The 14,240-nt window shown below is 37.6% G+C and overlaps 1 long non-coding RNA gene across 1 annotated transcript in view; it reads right to left on the bottom strand.

The window, feature by feature from the left end:
• Positions 1–14,240, bottom strand: part of LOC142829868 (uncharacterized) — a 70,430-nt gene that overhangs the window by 14,854 nt on the left and 41,336 nt on the right. The window contains exon 2 of the long non-coding RNA XR_012904746.1: positions 5,316–5,397. This is a non-coding gene — a long non-coding RNA (uncharacterized LOC142829868). The remainder of the gene's footprint in view (positions 1–5,315; positions 5,398–14,240) is intronic.

Below are 14,240 nucleotides of genomic sequence, written 5' to 3'. Positions count from 1 at the left end.
ACAAAGCAGGAGTGTTTCTGTTCCCAGCCATGACTTTGTTCCTCCAAATCAACCCAGCCTAGCCGTGTCTCCTCCTTGTAATGTCCCTACCACTCAACCAGTCGGCATCTAGGTCAGACTGATTTTGATTACGTTTTCTTGGGCACACTGTTCCAGTGTCCCTCATATGAATCTTTTTTTAATTGAAGCAATTCTTGTACCCTTATTTCACAAACTACTCTCTGAACTTCAGAGAATGGAGGGTGCAAAGAGAAACTGTTTAAAGACAAATAAACTTAAGTCTACTACCTATTCAAGTCTACTTTTGCTATGCCAGTTTCAATTAACACTGCTACTTCCAGATCAGAATGATACGGTTAGCACATTGGTTTAGAATTTTTCCACATTGGTATAAAAAAATAACTTATCAGTTCACAATTTTGTAAATATCTATACAGCCCTTGTAGCTAACATAACATCCTCTTGACGGAACTGTCAGCAGAGATCAAATTTCAGAGGTACACACAATATTATTCTTCTGCTATTTCTTTCCCACTGCTGCATTTCAACATTCCATCTCTTGTCACTTCCTTCCCTCCTCCCCCACCTGAGTTGCAATCTGGTGTCTTCTTGGCATTTAATGAGCGTTCTAGTCATCTAGACCAATTTTCCAAAGTAGCAAAGTATCATTAATTCAAATCTCTGCCATTTGTACCATATCTGTAAAAACTAAGGATTCTTAATTCTAGATCGTTCAGATTGTCTAGTTTAACATCTAGTTTAGGAATGGTGATTCCATCCCCTTCTCGTATACCAAAATTTGACTTGAACCAGTTGCTTATTGTCTTACTAATTATTTTGTCACAACAGGAGTCTTCCTATACATTTTATAAATGCCATCATGCTTTCCAAGTTTACAAATTTTCATAAAACTTCCATCCCAAGCCCAATCAAATGCCTTCGTTAAATCAATAAAAGACAGCAACATTTTTAGTCCCCTCCTTTTCCCTGAGCTCCCACCATCAGATGTCAGTGTATGAATATCAAACTGATGCAACTTGAACCTGATCTCAGGTCACACACTGTTCCTCCATACTTCTAAAACTTATCTTAAACCTGTTGACAATTACTTTCATAAAGATTGTGCCTTGCACAAATAATTATTCAGTTGGCAGGATCTCCTTTTTCCAGGATTGGCACAATTCCCTGCCTCCAGCCAGTCATCTGGTACCTCTTCATGCTCCTGATCTTCTTGCATAATTTTTCTTAATGCTTCCATAGCACTTCTCACCAGCTTTTAGTAGCTTGGCTCTTATATTGTCTGTTCCTGCAGCTTTCCCTCTTTAAACAGCTTCATTTCTCTATTTCTCCTTTGATGGTGGTTTAGTGCTGATACTATTCTGCCTTGCAAGCAGTCCTGTTCAAATAGTATGACTGGAATGCTTGTATCCAAAAAATTCCGCACTCAAAATCCTCCTTTCAGAATACTTTACCTCACTTCTTTTGCAGTTGTCTGTTCATCAGTAGGCTTTTTTAAACCACATGCATCATTGACCTGCTTATATTTGCATACAGCTTAACTTCTATACATCACTTTCATCTTTTTTCCTGATACCATATATAGTTGTTAACAGAGACCGTTATTTCAGATTCTGATAGAGCAAATTTAATTGTGATTTCAGGGGCTACTTTACATACCAAGTAAAATAAAAATTTGAAAACCTAACCCCATCACTACTGTAAACCTTTTAGTACTGCAAGAGTTCGGGGGATGCACAGGAACAATGTTTTCTCACACCCTAACTCAAAGATTGTGTCATAGTACCATACAACTGTAGTGCTTTCCATAGCCTAACAATACAAGATATGCTGCTATGTCTAGACTACAGTCCTCTTTTGAAAGAGGGAGGTAAATTAGGCAGATTGAAAGTGCAAATTTAAATATCCCATGCTTCATTTGTACATTCGCGTCGGATTGCTGTTTCGAAAAAGGGTATTTCAAAAGTGAAACCGCAGTCTAGATGTGGTTCTTTCAGGGAAAAAACCCTTTCTGTAAGATTCCGTACTCATTTTATCAGGAATACGGGATCTTTCGAAAAAGGGTTCCCCCCGAAAGAACCACGTTTAGACTGTGGTTTCACTTTTGAAATACCCTTTTTCGAAACAGCAATCCGACGCAAATATACAAATGAAGTGTGGGATATTTAAATCCGCACTTCATTTGCACTTTGTCTGCCTAATTTACATCCCTCTTTCAAAAGACTGATGTAGTCTAGATGAGCCCTTAGTTTTCTAATGCACAAATGATTGAAATTCTACTAAAATTAAATTTAAAAAAAACCCTCTCCATTTATATTGAAGAGATCATAATGTATTGTTGAAAATAGCATTGAGATCAAAACTAAAAATGAGGCATAAGGACCATATTCTGTGCTCATTTATACTATTCCAAGTTCATCGTTATCATGTAAACCTCTGGGTCTTTTTGTTTGACCACCTGGTGAACTCCATTGCTTATATCTGTGAGAAAACCAAAGTATCGCCATTCACCAGATTATGCCTCTCAGAGAAAATTCTTAACCTTTCCCCTTTATCATTTGCTACCCAAATACCATATGGTAAAATGCTATTCATTAATTTAACATATCCATTCCCAACATTTGCATTAATATATCATGTACAATGCTAGCCAATGGTCCTCCTCTTCCTCTGCTTTTACTAGTGTGGAAGAACAATTCACTCATGTGCATAGCATATTGTAGATAGTAATAAACTTTGCTATTATGGTCCACTTGGACATGGGTTTCCACCTACTCATAGAAGTAACTGTTTTCTTGTCCTCTGCAATAGCAATCCCATTTCTATGTTTACACTTTGGACTGTGAACAAGTGAATTGCCAACTCCCCTACATCCAGCCGTTGTCAGTTAAGGGAACTTGTAACTAACTTAACTCCTTTTCAACTAGCTCAATCTGGCCTGTACCAAATTAATTACTACCATCTAGCTCACAATATATGACATGTTTAGCAGTTACCAGAAATCCATGACAATTTCAATTTATTAGGCCTGATCAACCTGGGTCAAAGTTTTTTTTTTTTTTTTAAACACTAAAAGTCAGTCTGACTTGCTGTACTATTTCTATAACAAGTAAGTGTGGATGTATTAGACACTTAAGCCAATTCACCTTATTCAGACCAAGGGACTGTGATGTCAACCTGCAATCCTACCAGGAACAAGTGTCAACAGTTTCACCTTAGTCCAATTGCCATATGGCCTTAGAAAGTCCAGGTTCAAAATCATTTTTCTTTCTACATACTGTTGATTTATGGCAGTTTTGGTTTAATTTCTTGTTGAAGGCTCAGATGTATGGGCTCTATTTATTATGCAGTTTTCAAACACAGTATTGAGTTGCAATTGAGGTGTGAAAGCCTAGAGAAAGAAGATTGATTAGATTCACCCCCTCACTAAGCATCTGCACACGGTATCCACGGTATCCATACCTTAAGACATTATTTCTACCATTGGTTAGATCATGTCTCCCAACAACTTCCTTTCCCCACTACTGAATCTGGTCTTAGAGGAATTATTATGTATTTAAATTATCACAGCAAGAAGCCTCATTCATGGGTCGATAGCCCCTGTGCTAGATGCTGTACCAACAGAGCAAAAACATGGTACATTCCCCATGTTCCAGTATGTCTTGACCACTGTTACCTGGGCACCAATTAGTAGAACTAAAATCTGAATTACTCAAAAAATTTATTCCTAATGCCTCATTTGAAAGCAACACAAACAGATCATGTGTTGGAAGAGACCTGCATTCGGGGGGGAGGGGGGGAGAAAAAACACAGAGTGGCTTAAAATTATGAAGGCAACCAGTTAGTCTCAGTCTGAGCATGCTCATGATGGACAATATCAATACATGAAAACATGCTGGTGGAAGACAGACAATACAACAGAAGGCACAACTGATAGCACAAGCCAGGTTCACTGAAAAATATTGGGTAAAATCCTGGACTCATTGAAGTATGTGTCAAAATTCCCCATGGACTTCAGTGGTGCCAGGATTTCATCCATGATATTTAAAAAAAAAAAAAAAACCAACACATGGGGGAAAGGGATGAGAGCATGTGAATGTCAAATTTCCTCTGGTCACTAATCTGGTATTTTGAGAAGGAATTTGCAGTGCAAATTGCTGCCATTGATGCTAGTTAGAGAAACCAAATACACTCATGCTTCTCAACATGTTAGAGAACTAAAAGCAGGGACTGAGTCACTCGTAAGTTTATTTCAGAGAAAAGTGAGCGCATTGGCAGTTTCTCCCCCTTTAGATTGGAAGTCTCACAGATAGAAGTGCTGCAGAGGCTCCAGCAGATGCATTCAACAGAGCAGACTGCCACCAATTTTGTTTTCAGTTATTTTGCTCAAGAAAACACTGTCTGCCTTTGAGAATTTTATGACAAGTCAAGCCTGTTGACAATATTTATGTTTGTCTTTCCTTAAAACAAGTCTGCCTACACAAATTCTATGTAGGAAACACTGGAAAGGAGACACAGACGTACACAGCTGTGCAACTCACTGCTATTAAGATTCCTTACCACTCCCACCCCCAATTACTGTATTTAACAGTCTTCACTATTAAGTTTCAGAACAAATCATTACAGCTGTCAAGGTTGTTTTTTTTTTAAAACCTTTAAAACAAGAGACTTACTGGAAAGTTATAGGAAAGGGCATACATCTGCATTCTGACCTGAAATTCCCCTGCTATTCCCATTTCAGGGCTCTCCATTGAGATGATTTTTTGTAGTTAGTTGGTAACCTATAAAGTTTTGGAGATTAAGCACACACGTTTATGCTTCTTACCAATAGAACCCATGCTTGTCCCCCAAGCAAGTTTAATGTTGAACTCCCAAATCCAGTCTTGACCCATTGGATTCCTTTAAACCAATACCCGACTGTTGTAATACTTTTTTTGGCTGCACTGATCAGCCTCATGCTTTGAGCAGAAGGTGCAAAGAGGTCTCTCACTTGGGGATGAAATTTACTCTCATTCAGACAGACATCACCAACTGCTACACTGATGTTCTCTTTTGATGGCTGAGGTAGAACCTTAGAACCTTTTGCCAGCTATTTACTGAGACACGATTTACTCTTAGGTTGAAAACCTTTTACTAGCTATAAGATCAGAGTCTAAAAGAAGTGCAATACTGCCGACAAGGCATGTTTCTTCAAAAATCGAACTGCTTATACATTCAGATAAGCAGCAGTAACAAGTCAGTCTATAAAAACTCCCAATAAGTATACAGTTTTCACTACTATTCAGTCCTATCCTTACCTCTTATTCCAGGGGAAAGCCAATACATCTATCAGATTTGCTGTTGAGCTGCTCTTTAGAGCGGTGTTTCCCAAATGAGGTTCTGCAAAGTGACAATAAGGGTTCTATGAGAAAGTTCCATTACAATAACGTTTTATGATAAAATAATTTAAGCCTTTATGAATTTTATTGAAAACAATTTTCATTTGTGTTTGCCACAATAAGTGTCCCTGTGTAATGCCAGCTTAGCCAGAGAGTGGGGACGATAATGTTACTACTCAGCGCTGCGTGCACAGCCTTTTATATACCACTGTAAATCCCCGTATTCGCTCTCAGGGAACGTGGGTCACATGGGTGACTGAATACGTATATGCTAGTGTCACATTGGACAAAGTTGAAGCTTTAGCTGTCAAGCCAGTTGCTTGTATGGGAGTACGCAGGCAATGCTCTCGCAAATACTTTACCGCAGTATAGTCACATGATTTCTTGAATTTAAAAATTTAACCATGACAAATATAAATTGACTATGACAGATTAATTTATATATCATGGATCTTGTTTAGCATTTGTTTATTATCCTTACTTATTTGTGGTCTACTTTTTCAGCTCCATAAATAAGACTGTTATTAGGGGTTCTGCAAAATTCTTTAGAGTTTAAAAGGGTTCCGTGGCCAAATAAAGTTGGGAAACACTGCTCTAGAGTATAATCATACTCTGAGCTTAGTTAGTAATGCATCCAAGACTGCATATTGGATCATTGTCAGGAGTTCTTAGATCACTTTGAGGACTCCTTTGCACACCAATTTGGCTAGCAATTTTAAAACATCTCCTAATAGATATACTAACCAGTAGTCTAGAACAAGACTCAAAAAAGGTTGTTCTGGTTCTTGCTGAGTGGATTAAAAATGTTTTGAAAGAATAGCTTTAGAGGGAAGAGCTCCATAAAAGCAGAAGATAACGTTAAAGGTAAGAAGGGGTCAGTATGGTCTCATTTGCCAAGTATTTTCATTGCCTGGGTGTCAATGGACCATTAAGCTTCACAAGGCAACTGAAGGATTCAAAATGCTATGGGTAAGAATTAAATGGCTTCTGGGATTCTCTACTAGGACAGGATTTTTCTATTTGCACATAATGAGATCTGGGTGAATAAAAAGAACCTGTAACAGCACATTTATTTGATCACAAGTACATGTTTTCCTCTTTTATCAAATTGATCTGTCAGTAAGTTAGAAAGTCAGACGTGTACAATAAATTTAAAAAACATTTAAAAAGTGAACATACATGAACATAAAGCTGTGCAAAGTCCATCTCTTTAAGTCAAGAATAAAATGTCAACCCCGTACATTTCAAGTTCATACACCTTAATTTATGAAGATACCCAAGCATTATGAAATTCCACCACAAGTGTGTCATTTTGCCCATAAGAATCAGGCCAATATAGTCTCCCATCAGTCTTTGTTCTGTTTATCAGTCAGTAACATGCTTGTTTTTCTACTTTATCAGACAACTACGACATACTTAGAACAAAATGGTGTCTAGTGTCTGAGACATCAGTAGTTTAACTAAAACAAACAAAAAACCCACCTTGTATTCTGCTTTCAGAACTGTACAAAAACATTTTTTTAAAGTGATCATGGACCAAATTTCACAGAACCATACTGCTTCTGACACCTAGGATCTTTCATGGTAAGAAGCCCATTTTTTCAAAACCTTGAACCATTACACAATTCAGCTCTTAAGTCCAGTGAGAGGGATAGAAATAGCTTTAATTTATGAGCATCTGCTATCTGAAAACAGTTTAACAATGTCTTGCAATCCGTGCCACATTTGAAATGGGACCCGCAGGGAACTTTCCATGCTGGCAAAAGACAAAAGTGAAGTGCTTTAAGACTGAACTTGTGAAAGCAAATGAAGGTTTTGTACACAGCAGAAAAGGCACATATGCTTTATTGCTACAAAAAGAATTATAATATGCCGTTATTTGAATCCAAGGTAAAAATAAAGATTGGATAATATACAAGAAGAAAACGCCTGTAAATATGCATACAAATCAATTTCTATAATTATGTCCTAAGACAGACAAGGTGGGTCAGGTGTGCTTTCTTATTGGACATGGGGTTTTTTGTTTTTTTTTTAACCACACACACACACACACACACACACACACACACACACAGATTATAGATCTTTGTTTTGGGTCTGGGAAATCTTCTGTCACAGCTAAATATAAGGTGAAACATAACTACAAGCGTGTTTGTTTAGTACAAAAAGGGATAATTCAAGGCAAAAGTCTCAGAGGGGTAGCTGTGGTAAATCTGTAACTTTAAAAAACTTTAAAGGGGTGGTCCTGTAACACCTTAAAGACTAAGGTTTTAGTTTTTAAAAGTGCAACAGGACCACTCATTTTTTAGGCTTCATTCAAGGCAAAGGGCATCAACAACTCATTTTTGTAATAAACCATAAATTGAGTGTCCTATTCAGTCCAAGTATTTTAGTGACTGGCAAAGTTATGAGTTTAAGGTTCTATGCTCAATATGTTAAGCATGTTTCCTTAGAGGATCAGAACTCAGAGGTCAAATAGAGTGATCACTTTATGAAAAAGTATGCACTCACAGGAGACATGGTGGTTGGGTCTTGGGTCATCTTTCTGTAAGGGTACTTTTGAGAGTACAGACTTGTTTCACCCACTGAGGCTATGTCTAGACTGCAAGCCTTTTTCGAAAGATACTTTGGAAAAAGATACTTTTGAAAAAGCCTCTTTTGAAAAAAAGAGCATCTAGACTGCAAGCAGAGCTTTGGAAAAAGCAAGCCGCTTTTTCGAAAGACAGCACGCACCCAGGCAGTCTGGATGCTCTTTTGAAAAACCCGTTTGCCTTCAAGAACGCCTTTTTTCGAAAGAGCACTTTCAAAAAAAGGAGTTCTTCCTCATGTAATTAGGTTTACTGCCGTCGAAAGAAAAGTGGCGTTCTTTCGATTTAACTTCAAAAGACCGCGGCTGCAGTCTAGACGCAGGTGACGTTTTTTCGAAAAAAGGCTACTTTTTTTAAAAAAAACCCTGAGTCTGGACACAGCCATAGTTATTAGGACAGATGCTGCACTGGATGTTGGGATAGATATGTATAGAGCCCACGGCTCTTGAAAGAAGTGTTGATCATTGAAAGAGTGGAGGTAAGTCTGCTAGTTTTACATCTGTTGTTCCAGCAGGGTCTGATGCTCTGAATTGTTGTGTCCTGGTCTGAGGAGAATTCTGTGGGGAGTTAGAAGCAAACTCAGAGGCACCAGACCCTTCCAAAGTATCAGATGCAAAAAAGAGGTATCAGTAAATATATCCCTGTAAATAAAATGGCTATGACTCATGATTGACTCAAATCAGTCACCGGATAAAACTGCATTTTTAACATCCGCAAAGAACACCGGTTATTTTGACAATACAAGTCAAGCACTCCACAGCAGTTATTGATGTCTTTCATCAAGGTTTAGAAAGCTGGGAGGATGAGGGGGAAGAGAGAAAAAAAAAATCACAGTTTTGTTCCTGATTATATATTTGATGATAGTTCTGGAAGAGTCCCATTTTGAGAGAACAATAATTTTTCCCTAAAAGGCATTCTAGGAATAGTGTAGTGGTTTATTTACAGTGTCTAATATGTTTGTTGATTCTTCTTTCAACCAAGAATGATTTTGAAGGAGGGCAAGCCCCCACAATAATGTAATATGTTTTTGTGCATGTGATGGATGTATTAACAGATAACATTTTTAAAGTTAGGAATTTGTTTCTCCTGTTAATTAGAAGCTTCAGGTATATGCTAAGCAGTGTGTTTTATGGTTTTGATCCATACATTTGAGGTTTACTTCACCTGAAGTCATGAGAAAGCCTCATAAGATTTAGAGCCAGGTAAGGTATCCAACAAACAAGGTCAGGTGTCCAAATTTACCTTCAGGGCATCACTTCACCTGCCTTCCACCAGGGCAGTCTGGGTATTGATTATTCCATTCCATTCCATCCCATCCCACCCCACCCAGGGAAGGATAGGGGCAGGACTTGAACCCACCACCGGGCCCTCTCCAGGCAAATGCTCTGTCCTAGGCCACACCAGCACCCAAGCCACCTCTTCTTCTCTACCGCCTTCACAAAACTCTTCCAATTACCAGCTTTGTTTTTTCCTATTATTCATGCATCAAATATCACCTTTCTCTGACATCAGTTTTTAATCTTACAAGCAGTATGTTTTCTGCAAAGTAGTGCATTTAGGGATATAAGTGACAGGGAACCACTATATTGTATGCAAGATTGAATGGAACCTTGATAATACTAGTGGAGAGGGAATCAGTTTTAATTATTCACCTACTTCAATCAGAAGCAGCAGCTGCTTGGCTACTCCCCCAACAGCCTGGACTGGAGTTTGTTGCATGGTGATTGACGCCTTTGTGTCTCTAACAAACATTCTGAATGTTCAAAGATCACTCAAGCCAGCACTTTGGATCCGACTACTACACCTGCTTTGAGTGCCTCTGTAAATTAGTGATACAGGCCATGTAAATGATGCGTAATAAAATGACCAAAATTTGAGAATTGTTAAGTGCTATAAGCCATAGCTAGATCATATGTAAGTCTCTGTGGGAGGAGAAGTACAAAGGCAGGTTGTCATTACTGACGCATCTGCCTTTAATAAAGATCTAGGAAGGTACTTTTTAATTTTTGTTGCTCTTCTCTGGATTTTTTCTTTCCAGTTTAGTCACATCTTTCCTGAAGTGTGGCACCCAGAACTGGTCATAATACTACAAGTGAGGTGTAATTGGTGCAGGGTAGAGCAGAGGAATTACTTGTAGTCTTGTTTACAATCCTATTGCTACTTCAAATTGTCACAATTTCTTGCAAAAGAGAAATTTCAAGTTTCAAATCACCTCTATTCATAGCTGACCACAAAGTTCTTTTAATTGTCAAAGTCCAAATGTGAGCCTGTCCTCTCTTCTGGGATGTGTTCTATGGAGAATTCTTCTCTGGGAAGTTAGAATAGTTTTCTTCAGATATGGGTACCCATTGCACAGGTTCTTCTTAGATTGGCTGATTCCATTAGCCTCTTCATATCATACAAATTTGTTCCTGGAGCACCTGGCTCATCATAATCCTCCCTCTTCCTGATGGATACACACTACAGATTGTGAAGTTCATTTGGCATAAGGGAGACATTTTTCATTCCAAACTAGAACATCCAAGACTCTAGGTGGATTTGTATTGCTGCCCAAATTATTATCCATCAGCCCATATCAGTACCTAGGGAGAAACTACTGCTGTCTGTGGACAACCTATACCTTCAAGGCCGGGGGGTGGGGAAGGGGACACGGAGGTAGATCAGTGAAAAGGCCTTTGATGGCTTAAATTTTAGAGCTGCTCCTTGTAAAGATGGCCAGCAGTTAATTAACCAATACCATAAAGCAGCAAATGCATCCAGAGGCAGAGCTAACTCAGAATACTTGCTGTCCAGACTACAGATGTGTTGCTATGGAAGCTGAAACTTGCTGTCAAGAAATTGTTGCAGTCCTGATTGTGCGTATCAGCAAAGGAGACATGCTATTACATAGATTAAGAGGTCTTTAGAGAGTGCCAACAAAAGAATAAAAAAGAGATCATTTATCAAAAAAATATTTCACTGTTGTAGCAGGTCTGCAAAGTAAGTGACAATACCACCTAAAATACATGGGAGTGACTCACTACATGTTGGGACATATTGTAATTGTGAGCGTTATCTTTGGGGGGGAGGACCAATATTTTATTAAGTTTATGAATGGTTGGTTTCATTGAAGACTGAGGAATACGTGCCACTGAGTGCAGGAGGGTCACCACAGCTCCTACTGGAGTTGAGAGGTTTAGGCTAGTCACTCAAAATGTACACAGCTTCAGAGGGCTCTCCCTCTTAGGGCAGCTTATATTTACTGGCTCAAACTAAGTTTTCCAGATAACAGATCAAAAGGATTCTTGGTATAAAAAAAAGACTAAGTTTAAATGGATACAGGTCCCTTTTTAAAATCATAAAACTGACAGGATCTATTTTCTAAGGGGAGAACCTTCACCACAAAAAAAAAAAAAAAAAAAAAAGGTATAAGACTGATGTGATCCCCTTGGTAAGCATTTGGTAGGATTATGTTGCCTCAGTAACATGTTCATTCTTAGGGCAAAAGTATTTTGCTTGCTGAAGGCTCATGAGTAACTGGAGAAAGATTAACTGTAAGTGCTGGACATTGTTCAGACCTGTTAGGGAAATCACGGTGAAGTGCAAACCTGGTCTGAAGGGAGAAAGATGTTGGTCTCTGCCCATGAGAGTTAAGTAGATATTCTCCAGGAGGGGCAGGAGTTGGTGATGTCTGGTGGGTTCTGATGTTTTCTATAGATCTCTCTTCGCCCTCTGAACATTGGCATCTGTTTTGTAGCTCTCTCCAGGGGAACTGATATTTCCATCAATTATATGCAGCATAAAAAACATTGATTGGGATGAAGTCACAATGGCCTCATGCCAGAAACAGAGCTCTAAGTAATTTACACAACTTGCTTCATTTTGGAGGCTAACTAAAAATCAACTGACAGATTTGTCTCTCCCCCCCCCCCCCCCTCACATCCCAAAGTACATTGTGATTAAGATTGCAAATGAGTGCCTTACTATCTAATTTGGTGATAATATAAAAATAAGAATGGGAGAGAATAATCATCCTTTTAGAAGAATACACATGCTTCTAGTTTGAATTAAAAATGAAAACTTAATCTGTAATAAAATGTGGCTACTGCAAACAGCTGCACCCACTAACTTTATCAGCTACTAAAAAGCTCAGAATATGTGCTTAAAGCATTTTGTATGTGCTAGAATAGAAATGTGGTATGCCTGCTATACTGCAGGTGAGGAGGTTTTTAAATTTGTGTTGGTTAAAAAAAAAATCAATGCTGTTATGTTAAAAGAAAGGTGGAATCTTCTCAACAGCTGAATCTGAAAACCTGTTAATCAGTTGTCACGGAATCAAATATATTCAAAAAGTATTTTATATAAATCATCATTAATTGGGTTTGAATTATTCAAGTGTGCGTTTGCTGGGGCAACAGCATTCCCTTTATAGATCATTCCTGTGTTTATAAAGAGAGCTAAAAAAATTAACATTTACTGTTTGTCAAACAGAAATGTATTTTGATAGATCTCAAAACATCTGAAGGGTTATTGTATCCTGAGATCGTCTGGCTATTATGTTTTCATATGTTCTCCTCATGATCTATAAAACAGACATAGGATAAGTGATTGCAGTTCTTTATAAAATGACAAAAATCTGAGAATTTATTACCACTTTGCCATTTGCGTGAAATATGTACCACTTCAAATTGCCTACAGAGATCGCTATTTTAAGCTGCACATGACTAATTACAAGAAAAATTTTAGAATAAAAAGTCTAGTCTTGTATTTTTACATTAACCAACAAACTTTTGTGATATAAAATCTCTTGATACAAGAGAGAAATTACATCAACAACAACCAGATCAAAAAGAAATAAGGAAAATAGGTGAGGGGCAGGGTGAGGTTCACACAGATGACTTTCATAGATCATTCTAGGTAAAACAATTGAGACAAGCCAATGGAAATAATTTCATCTCTTGTTTTGATTATTGCCTGTAACCATCGAACACTGGAGCTGGTCAAGAATTTATTATACTTTTTTAAAAATGAGAAAAATGCACATTTGTTGAAACCTAAGCTCCTTGGAACTTATCCTTTTCGACAAAGTTTTCTAGGAGAGCTTTCCAAAGAGCTAACAGAATTTCTGTGGAAAAACAGAAGGGAAAAAGCCACAAAGATACCATGATCTCATCAACATATAATTATTCAGTGGCTCAGAGAACTTTAGCTTTTATACACCTTCACAGTGGACAAATTGAAGTATTCAAGTAGGCCATATTCTCATAAATAAGGGTATTATTGCTCATGTGACTGAGCATAAGGTTAAGATCTAAGAGGTAGTGGTTTTCTTCCAGATATTGCTACTGACTTGGAGGCTGGAAAAGGCAAACTGAGGCATAGCCTACTATTTGCCTATCTTTGCAAAATGTTTTGAGAGGTCAGGCAAGAATTGCTATATTAATGCATGCTACAGAAAGCTCTTGTTACAGACTAGATAACGAAATCCAAGACAGGGCTCATTTATGAGAATATTCATGAAATTGTTACCAATGAGAGTCAAAATTTTAAGATTGAAACCAAACAATATAGATTTTTAAATTTAAAAAAGTTCTAGAATCGAACAAGAGTGACTACTTCTTGGAAAAAAGATTGATTTATATCAAATAGTTTTCTGCGAGTCTTATTCATGTAAACATACCTGCAAGAAGTAAACTGTTACTCAGTGTAAGGATAGCAAAACTGATAACGTTAAATTAACTGACTTCAAGAGGTTGATTTGTCTAATCTGTGCATATAAAGAGTCAGTTTATGACTAAACGTATATACTTCAAAGACTACAAGCCAGGAATCAGATCAATTTATATACCTCAATTGACTTACGTGAAAAAAGGATATATCTTAGTATGACCTTTAGTTTTGCATACATACAATTTCTAAGCAAGTATTATCACATTTCAAAAATGAATTCAGAAGGAAAAAGGCACTTGGGTGTGGACAGCTTGGTTAGCCAACTTGTGTTAAGTAATACACTTTTTTTGTGAGTACTCGGATATGACTTTGTCTGCAAAAATATGCAGAGCAACTGAAGTTTTTATCCTGATTAGCTACAAGTAGCACAAATAATTTTCTCATAAAGTTACTCTGAGTAGGCACAATATAAAATTTTACATAATTTAGCTAAAATATCAACTGCAAGTCTTCAAGACATGATTAGGTAAGAAATTCATGCAGAATATTCTGTACCAAAGTTACCTAATGATTTGTATTGGTCTACACTGCATGAATATTAACCAGC

This window comes from Pelodiscus sinensis, chromosome 6 (assembly GCF_049634645.1).
Source record: "Pelodiscus sinensis isolate JC-2024 chromosome 6, ASM4963464v1, whole genome shotgun sequence".
Taxonomy (NCBI): Eukaryota; Metazoa; Chordata; order Testudines; family Trionychidae; genus Pelodiscus; species Pelodiscus sinensis.
This window is presented reverse-complemented; position numbering and strand designations above follow the sequence as displayed.